Below are 20,360 nucleotides of genomic sequence, written 5' to 3'. Positions count from 1 at the left end.
CACTGAACTAAATAGTGTAACCACAAGAGTGGCCGAAGTTCAGTATCTGACTTAACAAATGTTTACGTATCATTTCAATATCAATTTTAACTCAATCTTAGCACATCCAGGGTTTCTGCTGCAGTGGGGCTTATTTTTCAGTGCACAAGAATGAAAGCCCCAGCCCTACACAATTGTCTTATTATGAGAGCCGTGGGGATGGCGAGCTGATGAAACACATGCAGAACATAGATGCTCACAGCACTTTCCCTTTGTCTGACATTGGCTTTGATTGGCTTTGATTCAGAATAGAATGAAAAAACATACAAAAGCTGAATGAGGGTCTGTTTCTAAGTGTACTGCAATAACCAAGACCTATACTTCAACTGCAAAAATCGATGCTGGATGGGGTGGCTCATACCTGTAATCCCAGCACTTTGGGAGGCCGAAACGGGAGGATTGCTTGAGGTCAGGAGTTTGAGACCAGCCTGGGCAACATAGCAAGACTCTGTGTATACAAACAAAATTTTAAGATTAGCCAGGTGTGGTGGTACACACCTGTAGTCCCAGCTACTTGGAAGGCAAAGGCAGGAGGATCGCTTGAGCATAGGAGTTCGAGGCGGCAGTGAGCTATGATTGTGCCACTGCATTCCAGCCTCCAGCCTAGGTTACAGAGCAAGAAGACCCTGTCTCAAAAAAAAAAAAAAAAAAAGAAAGAAAGAAAGAAAAGAAAAAGAAAATATCTTTGCAGGATGAGAAGTATTCAAGGGACACCTACACTGAAGCATAGGTGAGCAGAGGTATCAAAAGCACTGATATATGAGTCATCGTTAAAAGACAATCTAGGTAAATACCACACATTTCCATTCAGCAGCTGCTGCGGCTTGCATATTTTGAACTGAAAAGGAATCCTGTGGGGGCTTTTCACTTATCACTTATTTGAAGAAAGGCTGTTTAAGCCCCCTCATTGAACACAAGGCCTAGGTTTCAAAATTAGTTTTCCAGTATCATCTCCAGACATATTATACTCTGTTAATACTGTTTGACACTGAACTGCTGTAATTGATGGTGCAACTACTCTCTTGTGCATCCAACAAAGAACAAACCTATTAGAGTGAAAAGCTAATCATGAAAAAATGGATGATTCCATAAAGACGTGAAGAAGGAACTCTTTGTGTCTTGGGATCTATTAACCACTTCCAGGCACCGGTACAGACAGATCCCTCCATGAGAAACATTCTCCAGTGTCCTGGGGCAGGTTGCAAATAATGAATATATTTAGAGAATCTTCTTTCAAAATCTTTCACTTGTTCCAGCCATGACCTTGACCTTGACCCTGGACGCCTCAGTCCCTTTGCAGGCCCTCAGTCCTCCACCACTTTGCAACCCAAACTCCAGCCAAAGTTTTTTGTTTTAATATAATCCAATGTATCCATTTTTAAATGGTTAGTATCTTCTGTGTCCTGTTTAAGAAATGCAAGGTCATGAAGATGTTCTCTGATGTTTTCCACTTCAAGCTTTACTCTTTTGTCTTTCACATTTAGTTCTGTGTCTAGGGAATGTCTTTAAATTTTGAATATACGATTGTCATGTATTGGGCACCTATTATGAGCCAGGCATCCTGCTAGGCAGTTTGCTTTGATTAGCTCATAGCCGAAATTGCTGCTCCCATTTTACAGATGAGGCAATAGAGGCTTAGAGATCTGACTTGCTCAGTGGGCACTGCCTGCAAGAGGCAGTGCCAGGACTTGAACCCAGGATTGTCTGTGTCTTATTTAACCAGAGTGCTGTCCTAGTCCAAGAAGCAGGTCAGCTCCAGCAAAGGAACTCAGGGCTTTGGCTGCCCAAGGAAGGTGGCTGATGTGTGATCCTTTTCCAGAGACCCTAGAGCTGCTCACCTTCTCAGGATACTGAATGTTGGTGAACACAAGGCCTGGGACTGGGACTGGTTTGATTCTCAAAATAGCTCAGGCCTGCAAAGCAATCTGATGGGGAGTGGGGGATAAAGAACTTCTCCCCAAATGCCCCATAATGTTTTTTGGAATCCACATTCCATGAACCTCATGCTGGGAGACTACTCCAAAGCTCCATGGTTTAGTGTGATGTTGGCAGTCAGTTGAGATCATCAGGATCTATCATGGCAAAGAGGTAACTGTCTTTTCCTATTCTACTGGTTTCTCTCGTCCTGCCTACTGAAGTAACATACTATGCTAATAGATTTCCTGATCTTAAATCATCCTTGCATTTCTGGAATAAGCCCTAGTATACTAATTTTAATATGCTGCTACCCTGATGCTGGTTTTCCAGATGCCCTTGTAAATTCTGGGAAATGAAGGAACCTCTGAGGATCAGAGGACAAAATCCTGTCAGCTTGAATGTGCTCCAGAATCAAAAACCACAGGGCCATGCCTTTTGTAGGCCTCTGGCTTTGGGCCTGGGCAGCGTGGTGAACAGTGAAGGAGCCATAATTGCTGTCCCACCAGAAAGGCCTAAAGGAGTTGGCAAAAGCGTGCCCATCCAATCTGACATTTACCGAGGTCAGGTGGCACCAGAATCCCTCATGGGTGTTTAGCGAAGGGGTCTGTGGGGAGACCAGGAATCTGAGTGGGTTGTCAGGTGAGTGTTTATTGGGGAAATTTCTAGACGCTTTTTGCAGGACAGACATTCCAGAGTGTAGAGAAAAGGAGGATGGGGTTTAGAGATGGTTGGCTTCATAGCTTGGTTTCCCAATCCTCACGGCACCTCACATGGCAGACTCACTTACCCTAATGCCCAACTGTACAGCCCCAGAGTAAGGAAGGGACACACAGCTCCCCAGGATGGAGAAAGGATATCATATTATTCCCTGGGCTATGGAGTCAGTTAGAACCAGGTTCAAATCCTGTCTCCCTCCCCCCAACTAAAAATTGTCTTTGCGATCTTGGGCAAGTCACTTCACCTTCCTGAGCCTCAGTACCCTCATCTATTAAATCAGATTACTAGCACCTACTTCATAAGGCTGCTAAGATTTATAAATTTTATCTTTTCAAAAAAACAACTTTTGGTTTCATTGATATTCTCTGTTGCTTTTCTGTTTTCTAGTTCATTGATTTCTGCTCTCATCTTTATTATTTCATTCCTCTACTTGCTTTGGGTTTTGTTTACTGTTTTTCTAGTTTCTTAACATGAAAGCTTAGGTTTTCAAGTTGAGGCCTTTCTTCTTTTCCTTTCTTCTTTTCTAATGTAAGTATTTAAAGCTATGAATTTCCCACTAAGCATTGCTTTAGCTGAATTCCATAAATTTTGATACTATGTTGTGTTTTTTTAATTCTGTTCTCTCTCTATATATACACACACACACACACACACACATTGTTTTGTTTTTTGAAGACAAAGGCTTCAAAAGGCTGGAGTGCAGTGGTGCAATCATAGCTCACTGTAACCTTGAACTCCTGGGCTTAAGCAGTCCTCCCACTTCAGCCTCCCAAGTAGCTGGGACTATAGGCATGCACCACCATACCCAGCTAATTTTTATTATTTTTGTAGATATAGGGTCTCATTATGTTGCCCAGGCTGATCTCAAACTCCTGGGCTCAAGCGATCCTCCCACTTAACCCTCCCAAGTAGCTGCAACTATAGGCACACACAACCATGCCCAGCTAACTTTTTATTGTTTTTTTGTATATACAGGATCTCACTATGTTGCCCAAGCTGGTGTCAAACTCCTGGGCTAAGGCAATCCTCCCACCTTGGCCTCCCAAAGTGTTGGGATTACAGGCGTGAGCCACAGTGCCTGGCCTAAAATATATTTTTATTTTTATTGTGATTTCTTCTTTGACCTATAGATTATTTAGAAGCATGTAGTTTAATTTTTTTGTGTGTGTGTCGGGGGGACAGAGTCTTGCTCTGTTGCCCAGGCTGGAGTGCAGTGGCACGATCTCAGCTCACTGCAACCTCCGTCTCCCAGGTTCAAATGATTCTCCTGCCTCAGCCTCCCAAGTAGCTGGGATTACAGGCACATGCCACCACACCTGGCTAATTTTTGCATTTTTAGTAGAGACGGGATTTTGCCATGTTGGCCAGGGTGGTCTCAAACTCCTGACCTCAAATGATCCTCCTGCCTCAGCCTCCCAAAGTGCTGGGATTCCAGGCATGAGCCCACCACGCCCGGCCTAATCTCTAAGTAGTTGGGGTTTTCCCAGATAGTTTTCTATTTTGGATCTCTAATTCCATTGTGGTCAGAGAACATATTTTGTATGATTTAAATCTTTTTAAATCTATTGAGACTTGTTTTATGGCCCATATATGGTCTATCCTGGAGAATGTCTCATGTTCACTTGAAAAGAATGCGTAATCTTCAGTTGGTGAAGGCTTCTACGAATGTCACACTGGTTGATAGCGTCATTCAAGTCTTCTGTATCCTGGCTGAGTTTCTAATTGCTTTGTCAGTTATTGAGATTGGGACATTAAAGTCTCCACTATTATTGTTGAATTATCTATATCTTCTTTCAATTCGCAGTTTTTACTTCATGTTTTTGGGGGCTTGTTAAGTGCATATATAATACATATATAGTTTTTATATCTTCCTAATATGTTGACTTTTTTGTCATTATGAAATGTCTTTGTCTCTAGAAATATATATCTTGCCTTAAAGTCTATTTTGTCTGATATCAGCATAACCACTCAAGCTGTTTGAAAATAAAAGGATGGAAGGAGATATAGCATACAAACTATTTGTGTCTTTGAATCAGGTGTGTTTCTTGCAGTCAGCATACAGGTAGGTCTTGTCTTTTTATTTACTCTGACAATCTCTGCCCTTTAAGTGGAGTTATTAATCCATTCATATATCTTCCTTTTCTTTCTTTCTTTTTTTTTTTGGTGAGGCGAGATCTCACTCTGTCACCCAGGCTGGAGTTCAATGGCTCTATATAGACTTCCCAGGCTCAAGCAATCCTCATAGGCACACACCACCAAGCCCAGCTAATTTTTTCTACTTTTTATAGAGATAGGGGTCTTGCTGTGTTGCCTAGGCTGCATTCATATCTTTGTGTTTTGGGGGGTTTTTTTGGTTTTTTTATTTTGAGATGGAGTCTTACTCTGTCACCCAGGCTGAAGTGCAAGTGGCGCGATCTTGGCTCACTGCAACCTCTGCCTCCCGGATTTAAGCGATTCTCCTGCCTCAGCCTCCTGAGTAGCTGGGATTACAGACATTTGTCACCACGCCCAGCTAATTTTTGTATTTTTAGTACAGATAGGGTTTCACCATGTTGGCCAGGCTTGTCTTGAACTCCTTACCTCAAGTGATCTGCCCACCTCAGCCTCCCAAAGTGCTGGGATTACAGGCATGAGCAACCGTGCCCAGCCACCATTCATATCTTTTTTAAAACATAAGTTAATTTAATAAAATATAAATGTTGATATGGTTAGATGTTACATCAGCCATTTTGCTATTTGTTTTCTTTTTGTTTCATGTCTTTTTTATTTGCTCTTCCTTTACTTCCTTCTTTTGTGTTAAACATGTTTAATGTACTATTTTGATTCTTTTGGGGTTTTTTCCCTGTTTAATTATTATTATTATTTGTTTATTTTTTTTTTGAAATAGAGTCTCGCTCTGTTGCCCAGGCTGGAGTGCAGTGGCGCGAACTCGGCTCACTGCAAGCTCCACCTCCCGGGTTCACGCCGTTCTCCTGCCTCAGCCTCCCGAGTAGCTGGGACTACAACCGCACGCCATCACGCCTGGCTAATTTTTTTTTTTTTTTTGTATTTTTTAGTAGAGACAGGGTTACAGGCATGAGCCACCGTGCCCAGCCTTTCCTGTTTAATTATTTAATTAATGGTTATATAGGGATTACATATGCATCTTACTTTATCACAATCTACTTTGGTGTAATATTAACTCAAATCCAATAAGATATAGAAAGCTTGCCAATATATTTCATTTTTCTCTCCCCAATTTTGTGCTTTTATTGTAACATGTATTATACCTATATATACATAAATCCAACAAAATGGTATTATAATTATTGTTTATATAATCTTCTGTCTTTTAAAGAAGTTATGAGAATAAATGAGAAAGAGATGTAGAGAGAACCTTTGATATTTACCTATATATTTACCATATCCAGAACTTTTCATTTCTTCCTGCAGATTTAAGTTAGCATCTAGCATCAATCATTTCCTTTCAGCCTGAAAGACTACCTTTAGTAATTATCATAAGGCATATCCGCTAGCAACAAAATCTCTCGTTTTTTTTTTTTCTGGAAATGTCTTTGTTTTACCTTCAATTTTGAAGGATAGTTTCACTAATATAGAACTCTTCTTTGAGCTGAGCATAGTGTTTCACACCTGTAATCCTAGCACTTTGGGAGGCTGAGGTGGGCAAATCACTTGAGCTCAGGAGTTCAAGACCAGCCTAAGCAACATGACAAAACCCATGTCTACCAAAAATACATAAAATTAGCCAGGCTTGGTGGGGTGCACCTGTGGTCCCAGGAGGGGACCTACTCAGGAGGCTGAGGCAGGAGGATCACTTGAGCCCGGGAGGCAGAGGTTGCAGTGAGTTGAGATTGCACCACTGGGCAATGCGGTAAGACCTTGTTTCAAAAAAGAGAGAGAGAGAAAAGAAAGAAAAGAAAAAAGAAAGAACTCTTCTTTGTTTAGTTTTGGTTTTTGTTCTTGTTTCTTTTTTCTTTTCTTTTTTTTTTCCCTAGCACTTTGGGATTATTTTGTTTTATGGAGTGGTGTGATCTCCGCTCACTGTAAAACCTCCACTTCCTGGGTTCAAGCGATTCTTGTGCCTCAGCCTCCTGAATAGCTGAGATTATAGGTGTGTGCCACTATGCCCAGCTAATCTTTTGTATTTTTTAGTAAAGATGGGGTTTCACCATGTTGGCCAGGCTGCTTTTGAACTCCTGGCCTCAAGTGACCCACCCGCCTCGGCCTCCCAAAGTGCTGGGATTACAGGCGTGAGCCACCATGCCCAGCCTTTCCTAGCACTTTGAACATGTCATTCCACTGCCTTCTGCCTTCCACTGTTTCTGATTAGACATTAACCATTTATCATATTGTTGTTCCTCCTGTTCGTGATGAGCTGTTTTTCTCTTGGTGCTTTCATGATTTCTCTTTGTCTTTTGTCTTTGGCTTTCAGTAGTTTGACTGAGATGTGTGTAGGTGTGGATCTCTTTGTGTTTATTCTACATGGGATTTGTTAAATTTCATGGATATGTAGTGTTTTTTTTTGTCAAACTTGGGGAATTGTCACCATTATTTCTTCAAATATTTTTCAGCACCTTTCTCTCCTTTCCTTCCGGGACTCCCATTACACATATTTTGCTATGCTTGATGTTGTTCCAGAAGTTTTTGAGTCTCTGTTCATTTTTTTCTTCAATCCATTTTTCTCCCTCTTCTTCAGGTTGGATTACTTTTTAATCGATTCATTTTCAAGTTCATCTGTTCTTTCTTCTGCCATCTCAAATCTGCCAATGAATGCCTCCAATGATTTTTTATTTGAGTTATATTTTTCAAATCGGAATTTCCATGTGGTTATTTATTGTAATTTCTATCTCTTTATTAAGATTCTCTATTCACTGAGACATTGTCATCCTACTCTCCTTTAATTATTTAGACATGACTTTGCTTAGTTATTGAAAAATATTTATAATAGCTGCTTTAAACTCTTTGCTAAATCCAACACCTGAGGACACTCATCCACAGCTTCTTTTGATGGGATTTTTGCTTTGGTTTTGGTTTTTTATTTTGTTATTTTTATTTTTCCTGAATATGGATCATACTTTATAAGACAAAGAAACAAGAAAGTGGGATCCATTTGGATGGGCTCTTTCCAACAGTTGCAGGGAAGCTGCTGGTTTTCACAGACTGGGGAGCAGAGCTGGTGGGGAGGGGTATGGAGGCAGTCATAGGCAAGAACATTACAGGTTCTATGCTTACCTGACATTCAGTCTTTTTCATACTAAGTGCTTCTCAGTTCGTTGTATGCCTTTGATCAATTTCCAGAGAATTGCAATGATACTTTGACAGTTTTGTCCAGCTTTATAGTTGCATGTATGGACTGCTAAATTATCTCCCTTAATCCTCACAGAAACACTCTGAGTGATCATTACTCTTTTAGAGATGAGGAAGCTAAGGTACATAGGTGTTAAATACCCTGGTCGGTGTCACTAAGCCAGGCTCTTAAACACTGCATTTACCACTTCCAGGTACATCCTCTCCCAATAGCTTTTAGAGCAATGCAAGAAACACCCCCAAATCAGGATGATTATTCACAGCTACAACAGCAAGTAATGTAATGGTGACCTGCACATAAGTTGGCTCATTCTCCCAAATCTGAATCACAGAGGGAATTTGTAAACTGGCTGTGTTGAATGATGCTAACTAGCACCAGAGAGCCAAAGAAGGACTAGTTTCCTTTCCTTTTGAAGTTGAGCTACAGAGTGTCTCTGAGCTTCCTGGAGGCCAAAGCAAAACAGCAAAGAGGATCAGTTACATGATTCTCATGGTCTATGAGGAGAAAGTAGCTCTTCTGGAGAAAGAAAAGCTTTCCCTTGCCCTCATATCTTGGAGAAATTTCTTACATGGAGCCTTACCTAGGGATACTGAGAGGTATAGTGGACAATACCTGCAGCAACATGCTTATAATAAAGCTATTTTTTTTTTTTTTTTTGCAACAGAGTCTCATTCTGTTGCCCAAGCTGAAGTGCAGTAGTGCAATCACAGCTCACCACAGCCTCGACCTCCCAAGTTCAAGTGATCCTCCCACCTCAGCCTCCCAAGTAGCTGGGACTACAGGCACACACCACTATGCCCAACTAATTTTGGTATTTTTTTAAGAGTCAGGATTTCACCATATTGCCAGGGTGGTCTTGAGCTCCTGTGCACAAGCAATCCGCCCACCTCAGGCTCCCGATGTGCTGGGATTACAGGTGTGAGCCACAGCTCCTGGCTATGATAAAGCTACTTCTTAAGCTAGTCCCCTCAATACAGGCTCTGAGCATAAGGCAAAGCCCAACTCCAGGAAGCTCATTCTTGGGAAGGAGGCTCAGTCACTGTGGCCTAGGAACACAGCTCTAGGCTGGATGAACTTGTTCCAAGGACTAAAATCTTTACTGTACAGAGCAGTAAAGATGTCATGTGGATGACATGGCCTTCACACAATCCTTTGTAAATATTCTCTCTCCCCTGGGTAGGATAGCTGATGAAAATTCGCAGCATTCATGAATTTAACATTTTACATGTCAATTATTCACTAGCTTCCTGGAAAGTCCATATTATAGTCAAAGGTCATTTTTCTGAGCCACAATTTTGAGTAGCAAAATGCAGCTGGGGTGTGGGAGCAAATATCCCCTAGCTGGTAGGTGGACCCAGCCAGCCCCCAGAATCTGCTTCTTAACCCAATTCCACTGTCTCCTATTTATCAGGCATGCACAGTAACTCCACTGGCATTACATATATATATATATATATATAGGCTTTTATATATATATATATGGGCTTTTATATATATATATATATATATATATATGCTTTTATATATATATATGAAAGCCTCTGGGCTCTTTGTGGGAAGTGGCCCAAGAGCCAACTCTAGGTGATGATGGGAGAGAAGAGAATATGAGCAGGCTGAGTCCAGTCATTATTCTAGCAAGAAAATGAGAGCTTGGTGTGGGTTCAAGTGGAATGTTTAATTCTACTGTGGCTTGGTTCTGTGATGTCAACCAGTTTGCCATTTCCTCTGCAGAAACAGGGAAAAGTAATTTGTGAAATTGTTTCGGTGAGTTTTTCAGCCAGTAAATAAGTTCTTCTTTAAGCTGGAGTTAAAACCTTAGTGAATGATGACAAGGTGGTAAACTTAAGGAAGTTAGATACGCGGAGGAATATGTGCGTTAATCTTAGTGAGTTTATTTAAATAAACTTAAGTGGCAGAATGTATCTTAATAGTGGAATGAATTGCTTTCATCTTACATTTATAGAACCATTAAGGGTTTGTGGGTGGTCACTTGCATTTTTCCAGTTATGTTTTAACACAATGGTTGAAAAGCTTCTATTTGGCAGTGAAGTGCTCTCCTGTTCACTCTGACACATTAAACAGATGGAAGCAGAGGTGGGAGCAGGGAACAGTGCCAGGGTAGCTGTATGCTTTCCCCAGTCTGAGAGGTCCATTTTAGTCTGATTCATATTTGTGTTCCCAGTGTCTAGCGTATATCCAGGCATGGATTGAGCATTTGGTGAGTATTGGTGAGGGGATGGGTGGATGGATGGATGAATGATGGATGATGGATGATTAATGGGTGGATGGATGGATGGATAAGTGGATGATTGAGTGGATGGTGAGTAGATGCATAGATAGGTAAATGCCTGAGAGGATGGATGATTTGCTGGCTGGGTGAATTGATGGAGGATCGTTGAATAGGGACTGATGAATAGGTATATGACTTCGCCTTCCATGTCTCCTGTCCACTGTAATCTGCCCCGCTCCCAATGCCACAAATGTCAGGTAGCATGGACCATGACAAGACATTAGTTGACTTCTTGTAGAGATGCATCCCCATTGTAAGAAGTAGTCTGAACACCAAGTATCCTTTTCCTCACCCCATGATCCAAATGTTCAGCTGCCATCAAGGTGACATCCTACAGGCTCACCCCTCCGTGTTCCTGCCCATGCTCTTCTCTCCCTTTACTGATCCTGTTATGCTTAGTTCATCTTTCGAGACCCAGCCCTTCTGTTTCCTCCTCTCTGAGATGTCCCTGGCCTGTCCCCAGGCCTCCAACATCCCTCTGTCAATCTCCTGGTGACCAGAGGACAGATATCAGCAAGTGAGCTAAAAAGTTGCGCAAAAAAAAAACAGCAGCAGAGGAGACTCAGAAGTATCCAAACCAATGACCCTGCCCTGCCATGTCCCCTCCCCCAGCCCTTCTTGAAGTCCCTGCTTGGAGGATGGGACCAGCCAATGGTGAACAGAGGGAAAATGGTGCCTGAGTCATGTTCCCTACACTCCCTCCAATGACTCCACGCCTCACCCTGTCCATTTCAGCAGTGGAGGAAGAGTGTACTGACGAGGCCAGACTTGCCAGGGAAGTTGACCTGTGACAAATGTCCTTGGAATTTTTGTGACAGGAGCCATCCATTAGTTCTGAGTCCTTGGCCCCCCTTCTCCCTCTAACCAGCATCTCTGAGAGAGTGGGCAGGATTGGCAGCCTGAAGGTGCTGAGTCAGCACTTTTGCGTCTCTGTTCCTTCCCTTTGTCACTGCAGCTCAGGTAGCTTCAGGCTGCAAAGAGCATTTCCCTGAACCCAGACAGAATGACTGTGGAGCTGCCTCCATGCTACACTCAGCAAGGACTTGGGAGTGATGGTCTGCCTCAGTTTCCCTGCCCTTAATGTTCCCCAGGTTCCCCACACAGGAGCCAGCCCTGACCTAAGCCACCTGATACAGGCCTGGATCTCTTGCCTCCCCTCATAGTTTTTGGCACCCTCCCCTCCCACCCTGGAGGGAGTTGAATAATCAGTGCCTCTTCAAACAGCCAGCAGGTTCAGAGAGGGCAAGGGGCATGCCAAAGGTCACACAGTGAATGAGTGACAGATCCAGGAACAAAGCCCAGTTCTCCGGCCCCCACCCCAAACCCCTCAGCCCCACAAAATCCTGCTCTCTTCTTCTGCTCTGTGCTACTATTTGATAAATTATCAGATAAACCTGAGTTCAAACCCCAGATCTGCCACAAAACTAGGTGGGCAATCTTGAACACATAACTTTAGCTCACCAAGACAAAATGTCCTCATCTGTAAATGAGAGTGACAATGGCATCCACACAGAGAGGAAGCAAGCCCCAGACTCACTCCCACATCCAGGTCTGCAAAAGGACCTTTTTGCATTTAGGAGCTTCTGATTCCATGGAGTTCCCAGTCCCAGCCCTGGACTAGAAACTGGAGGAGCCAGAGCTGGCTTCTGCCTTGCACAGCGGAGGCCCATGGACCCAGGCACCACTCCTGCCTCATCAGGGGACTTGGGATCCCATCTGTGGAATGCGAATAATACCAGGGCTGTCTCTGAAGCCTGCTCAGAGGACAACAAATTGGAGACGCTAAGGAACTCCCTGCAGTGTCATTCTGTGGCATCAAGTGTGCTCATCCAAGCCGTGCTCAGCTATGTGGTCACCTCTGTGCAGGGCAGGGGCCGTGGGCTCAGCTTCCTCTAGCCCGAGTTCCAAGCTCATGGGGACCCTTGCAGCAGCCTCCTCCCTGATCTCCTGCCCCGAATCCTGCCTCTGCCCATTCTGTCCTCCATCTGCAACCAGAGGCTCTCCTAAAACACTCTGACTATGCCCCTCTTTGCCCTTGGGGAAAAGAACAATCTCTCTTTTTCTTTTTCTCTTTTGAGGTGGTGTTTCACTCTGTCACCCAGGCTGGAGTGCAGTGGCACAATCTCAGCTCACTGCAACCTCTGCCTCCTGGGTTCAAGTGATTCTACTGCCTCAGCTTCCCGAGTAGCTGGGATTACAAGCACCTGCCACCAAGCAAGGCTAATTTTTTGTATTTTTAGTAGAGACAGGTTTTCACCAAGTTGACCAGGCTGACCTCAAACTCCTGACCTCAGGTGGTCCACCCACCTCGGCCTCCCAAAGTGCTGAGATTACAGGTGTGAGCCACTGCACCTGTCCCAAAGGACAGTCTCTTGGTGTGACCTTCAAGACCCCTCACGGTATGGCCCCTGCAAGCCCCTCCAAACTTAGCCCCCAGCAGGCTTCTCTCCAGCCTCTTCCTCTCTTATGATTCCTCAAATGCATCAAGTCCTCAGCAGGGCCCCAAGGTTCTCCTATAATGGAATTTGCCAGACCGATTTATCATTGATGGGTAGCCCATTCCAGACGAGGAATCTTTAAGTCCTGACTTGCTCTTCTGACTGAAAGCACCTACTCTGTTCTGACACTCTGCCACTGCTTGTAAATGTCTGTGGATCCCACGATTGGGCTCTGGGGGTTGGGTGGGTGATGGATGGAAGGATGGCCCAATGGGTGACTGGGAGCAGCTCCCCTGGGATGCACTCAGGCACACCATGCACACCAAGTAACCAGTCACAGACTGCCCCTGGTCCAATTCAAATGGCTCCTGAGCTTCATCTCTGCACTGGCCCTGCCCAGTATCCTAGGCAGATGGGGTGACGAGAGAGAGAGACAGGCCCCACCCTCCTGGCATTCTCAGTCCCTGTGGAACCACAGCGCTGGAGACTGCCAGTTCAGGAATTGCAAAGAGCATTCCAGGCTCACCACTTTAACCAGCTCTGTGCTCAGCTTCCCTATCTGTAAGATGGAGGAAAGACACTCTCCACCGTGCTCAGGGCTGCTGTGAAGATTAAATGAGAGAAGCATGCATGAAAAGAGTTTAGAGCCTGATGGATGTACAGTAAGTGCTGTTAGTGAGAGCTATCTTATCGTTATCATTGTTCTTCCTCAGTAAAATCACCCATGGGTCCCTACCTGCAATCTAGAACATCTCTAGGACATACCCAGAGATAGAACAGATACAGAACAGGAGGTCCTCGCACATCCCTGGATGATTTGCTTCTCCCCAAGCACCTGCCTGCTGTGGCCCATCTCTTCCTGAGACACACAGGCTCCCATCTCTGGAATCCTGGTATCTTATCGCAATGTTCAGCTGCTGATACACCTTCATCCTGAATAGCCCCAGGTCATGGCTGGCTGTGGCTATATATCAAGTGGCTCAGAAGAAGCAAAACATCATTTTGGGGAGAAGAGCTTTTTCCCTTCACAAGATTTAAGAAACTAGAACTCCCAGTGCACAGTGCCTGGTAGCCACAGAATAGCATATTGGCTAAGAGCACAGGGCTTCAGTTTCCCACTGACCCAGGTCTCTATCTGTGGGGCTGTGTGACCTTGGGAAAGTTACTTAACCTCTCTGAGGCTGTTTCCTTACCTGTAAACTGGGGAATCCCATTATAGACCACCATGAGGATTAAATGAGATAATATGGTGCGTGACAAGTACCACGTATGGTGTAAGGCATACAATAGAGTAGGTGCTCAGGAGATGGTAATTACTCATGCTGGCATGGTGGGGAGGTGGTATCTCAGAGAAGAGCCTATCTTTTTGAGGTTTCCACTGGATCATGAGCACCTTTGTAGAAACTGCTTGGGAAGAAAGTCCAGGAAGGAGGCAAAGCTTGTTTCATCTTCTATCCTTGCCGCAGCTGGTACAGGGGGACAGGGAGGCCGGGGGTGGGAAGGGGGATTGTCATCATGTTATTTCTCTGCAGTCATATTTATCTTTTTGGTAAAATAGGCTCTTGGTATGGAAATTGGAAGAATTTCCCTGATAATTTAAAGCAGCGCCTACCTCTGCCAGTTGTGGTGACTGGGAGATTAATTTCCTAGCCGTCCAAGCAGGCGGATGCCTGCACCAACTGGCTCCATCTTGCAGGCATGGGTGATGCCATCTCCCACCCAGCTGGTAATGAGCCTGGTGCTGCTAGACAAGGGCAAGTCTCTCATCTGCTGCTGAGGCAGGTGAAGGGAGGGACATCTTGAAGGTGACCCCATGGGGCTGGTCCCAGAAGCAGGTTCTGAATGCTGTGCAGGGCAGGCAGGCAGGCACGTGCACACACACAGACACACACACACACATACACACACACACAAACACATGCACATCCAACTCTAGGTTTGCAATCTAAGCACCTGCAGCCCTGCCATGGCCAGGGGTCATGGGGGATCATAGGGTGACCAGTGTGTCCCAACCCGCATCTGGGGTCAGAAGACATTCCAGAGCCCCATCGGGGACAAGATTCTTGGAGCCAGCCCACTATTCTACAGCAGTGTGAACCCCTCACACTATCCTCCCTAAGGAGGGCTGGTGTCCCTCACACTCCCAAGTCCTGCCCTGGGCTCTGAAGGGGAGAGGATGCACGACAGAGAGCAATCAGAGTGGCCACTGGCTCAGGAGTGGTAGCAGGGAGGACGGGGATCATGCTAGATGAGTGGTAGCCAAAAGCTCCACTTCATAACCAGCTCTAGCCAGTTGTAGTCACAGCATGGAGTGCTGTGTTGAGAAGGATGCCGCGTCTGCCTTCTGAACTGAACTGGAAAGAAAACGATGGTCAATTAGTAATGTCTGACGCTGGCATAGACTTAGAAAGTGGTGGCAGGTATGCTATAGATTCACCAGACAAGGACTAGATTTCTCCTAAATTGAGGTCAAACAAGCCAAATTAAACTGACTCCATTTGGCTGCAAGAAAAAGATGGAGGAGAGCCTCACCTTGCCACCTTTTCTCTGTGAGTCTTGAAGAAAAATTACAAGCTTTAGTTTACAGTAGCCAAGGGAATAAAATTAGAGGTTGGCACTTCATCCAAAACTCAAGCTGTCACAATCAGTCAAAAAATAGAGAAGAAACTGAATTCTAGACTAATGAAGAGACAGACACAGAGCCAACTAAGTTCTCTGCAGTTCACTCAGTCACCCAACAAATATTTAATGAGCACCTATTATGTGCCCAGCACCTGGCTGGGCACTGCAGATTCATGCAATAAAAGAGTCAGGACAAGGCCAGGGGCAGTGGCTCGCACCTGTAATCCCAGCACTTTGGGAGGCTGAGGCGGGCGGATCACCTGAGGTCAGGAGTTCGAGACCAGCCTGGCCAGCATAGTGAAGCCCTGTCTCTGCTAAAAATACAAAATTAGCCAGGCATGGTGGCACATGCCTATAATCCCAGCTACTTGGGAGGCTGAGGCAGGAGAATTGCTTGAACCCAGGAGGCAGAGGTTGCGCCATTGCACTCCAGCCTAGGCAACAAGAGCAAAACTGTCTCAAAAAAAAAAAAAGTCAGGACAGATGGGATATCTGCCTTCAAAGATCTAACAATCAAATGAGGTGGACAGGGAATCCAAAGACATCACAATTTAATAAACAAGTAAACAAATAAGCAGGATGTTTAGGGATTTTGATGACTGCTGTTCAAAGAAAACACATGGCGTGATATATAGTGGGGTGGAGGTCAATCAGGAGCAACCTGTCTGAGGAGCTGACTTCTAAGGAAAGATCTAAACGATGAGAAAGAGGCAGCTCTGCACCATGTACTTTGCGGGACTACCATGAATAATACTTATGAATATTCATGTACAAATTTTTGTGTGGATTTATGTTTTCATTTTTCTTGGGTATATGCCTAGGAGTGCAAGTGCTGGATCATGTGATAATTATGTTTAACCATTTGAGAACTGCCAGTCTGTGTTCACAAAGCAGCTGTACCATTCTACATTCCCACCAGCAGTTTATAAGGGTTTCCATTTCTCCACATCCTCACCAACACTTGGCACTATCTGTCTTTTTGATTATAGCCATCCTACTGGGTGTGAAATGGTATCTCATTGTGGCTTTGATTTGCATTTCTCTGATGGCTAATGATGTTGGGCAACTTTTCAGTGCTTACTGGCCAATTGTATCTTCTTTGGAGAAATGTCTATTCAGATCTTTTGACAATTTTTAATTGGGTTGTCTTTTTATTATTGAGTTGTAATAGCTCTTTCTATATTCTAGGTACAAGTCCCTTATGAGATAAGTGATACACAAATATCTTCTCCCATTCTACAGACTGTCTTTTCACTTACTTGAAGATGTCCTTTGATGCACTAGTTTTTAATTTTGATGTTTATCTATCTATTTTTCTTTTGCTTCTTGTGCTTTCGGTGTCATATCTAAGAATCATTTGCCAAATCCAAAATCATGACAACTTACCCCATGTTTTTATCTAAGAGTTTTATAGTTTTAGGTCATACATTTAGGTCTTTAATCCATTTTCAGTTAATTTTTGTATATTATGTAGGGAATCCAACTTCATTCTTTTGAATGTAAGCATTCAGTTGTCCTAACACCATTTGTTGAAAAGACTATTCTTTATTCCATTTAATTGTCTTGGCACCCTTGCTGAAAATCCACTGACCATAAATGTGAGGATCTGTTCCTCAACTCTCAATTCTAGTCCATTTATTTATATGTCTATCTTCGTGCTAGTACCACACTATCTTGATCATAGTAGCTCCGTAATAAGTTTTGAAATCAGGAAATGTGTCCCCTCCAACTTTGTTCTTTTGAGGTTATTTCAGCTATGTTTTGTCCCTTGAATTTTCATGTGAATTTTAAGATCAGCTTAAGATCATTTCAGTTTCTGCAAGGAAGGCTGGGACTTTGATCAGCGTTGTGTTGAATCTTCAGATGAATTTGGGGAGTACTGTCATCTTAACAATATTTAGTCTTCTGAAACATGAACATGGGATGTCTTTCTATTTATTTGGGTCTTTAATTTCTTTTGAAAATGTTTTAGAGTTTTCAGAATATAAGTTTTGTACTTTTTTTTTCTTGAGACAGAGTCTTCCTCTGTCACCCAGGCTGGAGTGCAGTGGTGCGATCTCGGCTCACTGCAAACTCCATCTCCTGGGATCAAACGATTCTCCTGCCGCAGCCTCCTGAGTAGCTGGAATTACAGGCTCCTGGCACCACGCCTGGCTAATTTTATTTGTATTTTTAGTAGAGACGGATTTCACCATGTTGGCTAGGCTGGTTTCAAACTCCTGACCTCAGGTGATCCACCAGCCTCAGCCTCCCAAAGTGCTAGGATTACAGGTGTGAGCCACCGCACCCAGCCTAAGTTTTGTACTTCTTTTGTTAAATTTACTCCTATTTCATTCTTAATTTCATTTTAGATTTGGTCATTGCTACCATATAAATATACTATCGATTTTTATATATCAGTCTCGTATCTTGCAACCTTGCTGAATTTATTAGTTCCAATAGTTTTTTAATGAATTCCTTAGGATTTTTTATATACAAGATTATGTCATCTGGGACCACAGGTGTGTGCTACCACACCTGGCTAACTTTTTGTATTTTTAGTAGAGATGGAGTTTCACCACATTGGCCAGGCTGGACTTGAACTCCTGGCCTCAAGTGATCCACCCACCTCGGCCTCCCAGAGTGCTGGGATTACAGGTGTGAGCCACCGAGCCCAGACAAATTTGTTAATCTTTTTAAAAAACCAACTTCTGGGCCAGGCGTGATGACTCACACTTATGATCCCAATTACTCAGGAGGCTGAGGCAGGAGAATCACTTGAACCTGGGAGGAAGAGGTTGCAGCTGCACTCCAGCCTGGGAGACAATGCAAGACTCTGTCTCAAAAAAAAAAAAAAAAAAAAAAAAAAAAAAAAAACTTCTGGTTTTATTGGCTTTCTCTATTGTTTTTCTATTCTTTATTTCACTAATTTCCACTCTAATCTTTATTATTTCCTTCTCTCTGCTCACTTCAGATTTAGTTTGCTCTTCTCTTCCCAGTATCTGAAGGTAGAAGTTTAGGTTGCTGATTTGAGATCTTTTTTCATTTTTAATGTAGACATTTACATACATAAATTTCCCTCTAAACACTGCATTAACTGCATCCTGCAAGGCTTTTGTTTTGTTTTTGTTTTGAGATGGAGTTTCGCTCTTGTTGCCCAGGCTGGAGTGCAGTGGCACGATCTTTGCTCACTGCAACCTCCACCTCCCGGGTTCAAGTGATTCTCCTGCCTCAGCCTCCCAAGTAGCTGGGATTACAAGCACCCACCATGCCCGGGTAAATTTTTTTGTATTTTTAGTAGAGACGGAGTTTCACCATCTTGGTCAGGCGGGTCTCAAATTCCTGACCTCAAGTGATCCACCCACCTCACCCTCCCAAAGTGCTGGGATTACAGGCATGAGCCACTGCGCCCAGCTTGCATCTCACAAGTTTTCGTGTGATGTCATTTTAACTTATCTCAAAGTATTTTCTAATTTCCTTTATGCTTTTCTCTTTACTTGACTATTTATTAGTGTGCTGTTTAATTTCCATGTATTTGTGAATTTCACAAATTTCTTTTTGTTATTAATTTCAGATTTTATTTTATTGCAACCAGAAACATACTTTGTACAATTTCAATCATTTTAAAATCTATTGAGGCTTGTATTATGGCCTATGCTTAAAAATGTTCCACATGTGCTTGAGAAGAATGCATATTCTGCTGTTGTTGGGTGAAGCATTCTATAGATGTCTGTTAGGTCTAGTTTGTGTATAATGCTGTTCTAATCTTATATTTCCTGATTGGTCTCTGACTAGTTTCTCTATACCTTATTAAAAATGGAATATTGGAGTCCCCAACTATTATTGTTTTATTGTATTTTCCCTCAATTTATTAAACTTTGCTTCATGAATTTGGGGACTCTATTGTTAGGTGCATATATAATTGTTATAACTTCCTGATGGATTAACTCTTTATCACTATAAAATGACCCTTTTATCTCTAGTGACATTTTTTGTCTTAAAGTCTATTTTTTCTGATATTATGGCCACTGCAGCTTTCTTATTATTGCAATTTGCATGGCATTTCTCTTTCCATCCTTTTACTTTCAACCTATTTGTGTCTTTGGTTCACAAATGAAACTCTTATAGACAGTATATAGTTGGATTCTGTTTTTTACCCATTCTGACAATCTCTTCCTTTTGATGGGATTATTTAATCAATCATATTTAATGCTTTTCATTCAGTTGGATTTACATGTGCCATTTTGTTTTTTGTCTTGTATATGTCTCATGTCTTTTTTGTTTCTTTTTCTCCTTTTTGCTTCAAGTGAATATTTTATAATGTAATATTTTAATTTCCTTAATGATTTTTTCACTATATTTGAGTTATGTCCTTAGTGGTTGCTCTAGGGCTTGCCATATACATCTGAACTCATCAGAATCTACTTAATATTTATACTAACTTCATTCCAATGAGAATTAAGTTACTCCAGTTACTCCTATATAACTGTATTCCCTCATCCCCCTTTTTGTGCTATTTTTCTTATATATCAGAGAACTTCTTATCTAGCTCCTTATGATTTACTGGGGAGACCAAGGCCCAGAGAGAGTCTGGCTTGGCTATGTACTGGCTGTCTGACCGCAGATGAGTCACTTAAAATTCTTTGAGCTTCAGTGTTCTCACCTGTAAAATGGGGAGAATTGGATGAAATAGCTCCAAGAATGAAATGAACTCTTATCACTTATCCTACACATAGTAGGAGCTCTGAAAACAGTGGCCTGGGTTTGACCCTCAAAGAATTCCAGGAATTTTTATACCCCCTTGTTCTTTAAAAGGCCATATATGCAAAGCCACCCCCAAATGCAGAAGTAGCCAAGAAGCCACAAAGTGAGGCAGACAAATCCAATTTGTCAGTACAGAGTGATTTATGTGGGGAACTGAAGGATGGAAGTGTAGTCTTGGAGAGCAGCAAAACAGGTAGATCTCCACACTGTTGCTCCCCAGACCTAGGGCTTATATATCATAGGGAAAGGGTATACATGCTCTGTGCAAGACAATTAAAGGCAGCCC

General features: G+C 43.0%; 1 protein-coding gene and 1 pseudogene across 1 annotated transcript in view; one reads left to right on the top strand and one right to left on the bottom strand.

Moving 5' to 3' along the window:
- The window catches only part of BEAN1 (brain expressed associated with NEDD4 1), a 58,750-nt gene that overhangs the window by 22,569 nt on the left and 15,821 nt on the right, over positions 1–20,360 (top strand). The window lies entirely within an intron of this gene.
- Positions 637–11,844, bottom strand: LOC134731869 (nuclear envelope phosphatase-regulatory subunit 1-like; annotated as a pseudogene).

Source organism: Symphalangus syndactylus, chromosome 11 (assembly GCF_028878055.3).
Source record: "Symphalangus syndactylus isolate Jambi chromosome 11, NHGRI_mSymSyn1-v2.1_pri, whole genome shotgun sequence".
NCBI lineage: Eukaryota > Metazoa > Chordata > Mammalia > Primates > Hylobatidae > Symphalangus > Symphalangus syndactylus.
The sequence above is the reverse complement of the archived record's forward strand: the minus strand, read 5'-3'. Positions and strand labels throughout refer to the sequence as shown.